The sequence below is a fragment of the Schistocerca nitens genome, chromosome 1, assembly GCF_023898315.1.
Source record: "Schistocerca nitens isolate TAMUIC-IGC-003100 chromosome 1, iqSchNite1.1, whole genome shotgun sequence".
Taxonomy (NCBI): domain Eukaryota; kingdom Metazoa; phylum Arthropoda; class Insecta; order Orthoptera; family Acrididae; genus Schistocerca; species Schistocerca nitens.
In genome coordinates this window covers 931,054,345-931,061,034 of record NC_064614.1, presented here as the reverse complement: position 1 = coordinate 931,061,034, position 6,690 = coordinate 931,054,345, and positions in this window count along the sequence as shown.

The following is a 6,690-nucleotide window of genomic DNA, read 5'->3' as shown; positions in this document are numbered from 1 at the left end:
AATGAGAGTTGTTTTAGTTAACAGTTTGTAATTTGTGTTTGTACTTTGTAAACAGATACCCAATAAATACAGTGAAAAATTGACGCACTGCCTGTTATCAGATATAATTAGCAAAACAAATTGGAAAGGAAAATTTGGACAACTGTCAGTTTCTCAAAGACAGTGCTACGACAAAAAATTGGAATAAAGGGCCTACGACCACACAATATTTTTGTGTTGGGGCAGTAGCACTTTGTTTCATACACAGTAATGGAATTTCATTTAATTTGTTTCCATATACTTCGTCAAAGAAGTGAATTGCTCCTGTGTATTTTACTTTGTAGGCTAGTGTTTAATAACTTCTTCTAAGTTTCTTGTGTAAATTTTATCTTCCTAGTGTAGTACAAAGTAGAGGCAGCTTAGCAGCAGAACTTAAGGCAACATCCAGCAACTTCTTGGGTTAGTGTCAGATTACTTACAATATAGACAAAAACTGATTAAATATGTCTAAGGACTGTGCATGTTGTGTACAGATGCAGGGGGAATTGGCCACTGTCGGCTGCTGCCTTGGGCTGTGGTGGAGTTGAGGCGCCTGAGAGCCTACAGCTCTACTAGAGTTCCTGATGCTGCTGCACTTTCAGATTCACACGTTCTGGCCGGTCAACATTTAGCTGACAGTGATTGGTGAACAGTGGCGAGGGTCACGAATCTCTGGGTGGAAGACAAAAGTGCTACTGGCTAACGTTGATGATATTTACTGTGTACTACGAGGTGCGGCTAGAAAAAAACCGGACTGATGCTGGAAAAAACAATTATTTACAATTTCATGTTATCTCCTTCAATGTACTCTCCTCCTCGGTCTCTACACCGCTCCATACGAATTTTCCACTGTTCATAGCAATGCTGCAGATCATTTTCGGTAAGTCCATACATTACTTCCGTCGCTTTTTCTTTTACTGCTTCAACAGTCTCAAATCTAGTTCCTTTCAAAGCTGACTTGACTTTAGGGAAAAGAAAAAAGTCACAGGGGGCCAAATCAGGTGAGTAGGGTGGATGATCTAAGATGGGAATGTTGTTTTGCCAAAAACGTCTTCACTGACAACGCACTGTGAGCTGGGGCATTGTCTTGGTGAAGGATCCATGACTTTTTTCTCCACAAATCGTTCCGTTTTCTCCGTACTCGCTCACATAGGGTAGCCAGGACGCTAATGTAGTAATGCTGATTCACTGTTTGTCCCTCTGGTACCCAATCAATGTGCACAATCCCTTTGATGTCAAAAAAAAAAACAATCATCATTACCTTGAATTTCGATTTTGACATTCGTGCTTTTTTTTGTCGTGGAGAACCAGGAGTTTTCCAATGCATCGATTGGCGTTTAGTTTCAGGATCGTAAGTAAAAAACCACGATTCATCGCAAGTAATAACATTTTGTAAGAAGGTGGGATCACTTTCAATGTTTTCCAGGATGTCAGAACAAATCATTCTTCGGCGTTCCTTCTGTTCAATTGTGAGACACTTTGGAACCATTTTTGAACACACTTTGTTCATGTTGAAACTTTCATGAAGAATCTGCCTAACACTTTCCTTGTCAACTCCTGTTAACTCAGACACTGCTCTGATTGTTAAACGGCGATCTTGTCGAACAAGTTTACCGATTTTTTCAATGTTTGCATCAGTTTTTGCTGACAATGGTCTGCCAGTGCGAGTGTCATCACTGGTGTCTTTGCGGCCATCTTTAAATCGTTTAAACCACTCAAACACTTGTGTTCACGATAAACAATCATCGCCGTACACTTGTTGTAACATTACAAACGTTTCACTTGCAGATTTTCCTAGTTTGAAACAAAATTTGATGTTAACATACTGTTCTTTCTGTACACTCAACATTTTCCGACGCACAGACAAAACGTCAACTACTTAAAACAGACGCCACGGGCAGACTGAGTGCAGGAGGCAGATGAAACTCGAGCAGTAGGCGGAGCGAGAGTCACGTGACAGGCCACGCGACTTTCAGCCTTATTGCATTCGTTTTATTGTTTCACCAGTACTAGTCCGGTTTTTTTCTAACCACACCTCGTATTTTATTTAATATTTGTTGTATTAAGAAAGAGGATTTTATTTTAATTTGTATTGTATAATGTGTCATATGAACTAAGGTAGGATGCCTGAACACTGCTTTCATCCACAATCTCTGAAATATTTGTGAAGCATGTATGGTTTAAAGCTGCAATCAAGATATTGATAAAAAATATTGAATATTATTCCAGTTGAGCGAAAGCAAATTTTCACTAAACGCATTGTGACATGATACAGAACACAATTTTATTTCACAATCAAAGCTTGAAAAACAAATCATTTCCCTTTCAGAAAAAGGATTATGAAGCCATGATGGATAATTTCCGATTACTCTAAAATAAATGATCCTCTTCTATATGAGACATTTTTAATGATGTTAAGAAAAAGTAATGAAAATTCTCAAGAAGAATATTTGTCTAAAAAATGCTGAGACTGATTTAATTCCCAGCTTATAAGCAATGTCTGCAGTGGCAGCTCGAACTAACAACTGTAAATAACACATGTGCATTCGACCAGTTGTGCAATTGTGAGCAGGCAATGTTAAGTAGCTAACATGCAGCAGCTGTGCATCAAAGTTGTTGAGTTACAAATCACAGCAGAACACCATATCTAAATCAAGACATTCTCCACATTATTTTGAAGAAAAGAAAAGTGTGTGCAAAGTCTGTCCCACACACTGTGACTCCTGAGCAAAAACAATGACGGACATTCATCTGCAGTGACTTGATAGAAATGCAAAATGGGGACAAATCTTTTCTGGAAAAATCATGGGTGACAAGACTTGATGTTATCGATATGAACCAATTACAAAACAACAAAGTGCAGAAATTCACACAAAGGGTCAATGCTTTCATGGCATAACCAACATACAGACTTGTAGAGCACCTGAAGCATTAGAATCACAATCTCCAACTTCCCTCTATTTTTTTTTAATCCAGTCTCAAATTTTTTTGGACTGATGGCTTAAGTGGTTATATGTCACCTAAATGACTTTTAATCATGGTAGTAAACTTATAATTCTTTCATACAAAAGGACAGATTGCTAATCACAATATAGCAGAGACGTCGAGTCACAGAGAGGCACGAGAAAAAAGACTGCTTGACAAGTGAGCTTTTCGGCCAAAAGGCCTTTGTCTAAAGCAGACAAAACACACACACACACACACACACACACACACACACACACACACACACACACACTTGCACATAAGAGGAACGGGAGGGATAGCAGGGGAGAACTGTGCAGTTGCTCACAGTCTGACCTCAGAGACCAGAGACAGTGGTCTCGCGCATGTGTGTGTGTGTGTGTGTGTGTGTGTGTGTGTGTGTGTGTGTGTAACAGGGGGGGGGGGGGGCCAGGGCACGTTTTGTCTACTTTAGGCAAAGGCCTTTTGGGCAAAAGCTAACTCGTTTAGCAGTCTTTTTTATTGTGCCTGTCTGCAACTCAACATCTCTCTCATATGGTTACTAGCAATCTATCCTTTTCATTATACTGTCATTATTCCAGCCTGGATTTTCTGTTGAAACTAATATAAAATATATGATGTACTGTGTGTAAAAATTTGTCACCATTAAGGGCCATGTCCACTGCTTTTCTCCAGAGGAAGGAGGTGTCACAACATGCAGGCAATGCAGTGTATGGAAACAACAGTGGTAGCCAGAATTTCTAAATGCGTGGATGGCAAGTCAGGTGAGGAGCCATGATAGTCTGGGCGGAACAGCTAGTAAATCACTGACACAGTGCACCAGAGCAAGCCATGGTCAGGACAAGCAGCCACACACAGTGGATACATTCAGACAGAAATCTAGTTTCTGCAAATGTCGTGGAAGAAATTACCTATAAGAAAGGAAGGAAGAATAGTGTTTTACACCCCATCGATGATGGAGTACTTAAAGACAGAGCACAGGCTCAGATAGAACAGGGATGATGAAGGAAACTGGCTGAGTCCTGTGCAAAGGAATCATCCTCACAGCTGCCATAACCATATAAAACTCAAATTGGCCTGCCCCTGTAACGATCTGAGCCCCATTCCTCCCAAATTCAAATTCATTGTAATAAGGATACAAACCTTTGCTGTCAACTTTATAAAACAGACAGGTTAGCTGTTGTCTTGGATCCTATACGTCATCAGCTTTAAAAGTTGGTACTGGTCAATTTGTAACTTCCAGTCTCCACAGCGGTGGCAGCGTACTGTGTGTGACTAACGCCTGATTATAACAGACAGCAAGTGGTAGAGGGTGTCTGTGAACCAGGAAGGAGCCTCTGAAAATGACCATGGAATGTGCAACACCTTAAGCATCCTCTAGTGATGTCATAAACTATTATTAATTTTCAATCTTACATGTTCTTTTAATAAAAGTTCCAGTCATTAATGAAAGTTCCAGGTGAGCTCTTCAACAACATGTCATTTGTGATCAAATGACTCAGTTGAAGTCTCCAGTGGTGATGAATATTATCTGAAGAGTAAATATATAGGAATGCTGATGTCACTTATTAGTGTGTAATAAAGGCAGATGGAGGACTGAAAAGAAGTGTAGCATTCAAAGAAAATAATCATCACATAAGAAAAAAGTAGTAAGTGGATAGTATTATGTTAAGTGGAAAAAATATTGGGAAGCATTGATCCCTTGCACTGTCTTAATCACTGTACTCAGTGGGTACATGCAGTGAGAGCATATTACCTGTGAAGCTTTCGATGGTTATTCGTCAGTCAAGATACAATCTGCAGCAAGGCGCGCACTTCATTTTTGCACTAAATTTGCTGTTCAGTGCTTACCTATGTGCAGGTCCTCCTCATAAATTTGACCTACTACCGCCTTGCAGCATTCACACAGTCAAACATTGAATCTCTACAGCTGTCCCTAGTTTACCTGAATTAAATTTGTTGTAGTGAGTTAACTAATTCTAAAAATATCTGGCTTGCCATTAATATCATGTATGCCTACGCAGATGCAACACCCTTTCCTACTTTCTTGCTTTCACCCCTTTCTCTCCTATTATTTACTATCCAGCCCATTGCTTTCTGCCGACATAGAATACATTTCCTCTGTTTCTCTCTCTCTCTCCCCCTCCCTCCTGAGCTATTACACATGTCTATCCATACACAGTAATGAATTACGAGTGAACAATTGCATTTTGTAACTTTTTAAAATAATGATTTTGTTTTTTACATGGGAGATCTAAACGAAAATTATCATATCTACCCAATTATAAGATGAAAAAATATATCTAAAAACAAAGATGATGTGACTTACCAAATGAAAGTGCTGGCAGGTCGACAGACACACAAACAAACACAAACATACACACAAAATTCAAGCTTTCGCAACAAACTGTTGCCTCACCAGGAAAGAGGGAAGGAGAGGGAAAGACGAAAGGATGTGGGTTTTAAGGGAGAGGGTAAGGAGTCATTCCAGTCCCGGGAGCGGAAAGACTTACCTTAGGGGGAAAAAAGGACGGGTATACACTCGCACACACACAAGCTAGCTTGTGTCTGTATATGTGTGGATGGATATGTGTGTGTGTGTGCGAGTGTATACCCGTCCTTTTTTCCCCCTAAGGTAAGTCTTTCCGCTCCCGGGATTGGAATGACTCCTTACCCTCTCCCTTAAAACCCACATCCTTTCGTCTTTCCCTCTTTCCTGATGAGGCAACAGTTTGTTGCGAAAGCTTGAATTTTGTGTGTATGTTTGTGTTTGTTTGTGTGTCTGTCGACCTGCCAGCACTTTCATTTGGTAAGTCACATCATCTTTGTTTTTAGATATATTTTTCCTACGTGGAATGTTTCCCTCTATTATAACCAATTATAAGATGATATATCTAAAAACAAAGATGATGTGACTTACTAAACGAAAGCGCTGGCATGTCGATAGACACACAAACATACACACAAAATTCAAGCTTTCACAACCAACGGTTGCTTCGTCAGGAAAGAGGGAAGGAGAGGGAAAGACGAAAGGATGTGAGTTTTAAGGGAGAGGGTAAGGAGTCATTCCAATCCTGGGAGCGGAAAGAACCTGATATGAGACAACTCCCCCCCCCCCCCCCCTTTTTTAAGACTCCTCGAGAAACCCTCATTTTCAACATATTGTGACTAATCAAAATTACAAACTGTTTATTGATAAATTAAAAGAGTTAACAATATACCTATTTGAAACGTATGTCTTATATCAACTGTCAATAGTCTGATACCACAAGGAAGAACAAAATAAAACATCCTTTTGTTGCTTACTATTAAGCCAGTCATCACTACTTTTAATCATCATCACTAGTATCACTATCATCATCATCTGTAAATTGCATGTTGCCAATAGGATGAGTTTCACCAAGCCAATGGGAAGTGGGAAAAAAGGCAGTGTATTTCTATATAAGAGCAGCATTGAAATTTGCAGTCTTGGCTGACACATATATTTGGCTGTTTCTTCAAAATATGTAATGATCTCTGAGGTTGTGGTTAGGACAGGAACTAATAGTACAGGTTAAACTGCTGCAAGTGAAATGGGCATTAATAAAATTTATAATTGTGGTTGTCACAGATATCTGACTGTTTCTTCTGAATATGTTGCAATGTCTGTGGTTGTGTTGATGGTGGGACCTGAGGACACAGCTGTTTTCTCCAAATGCATGGGGATTT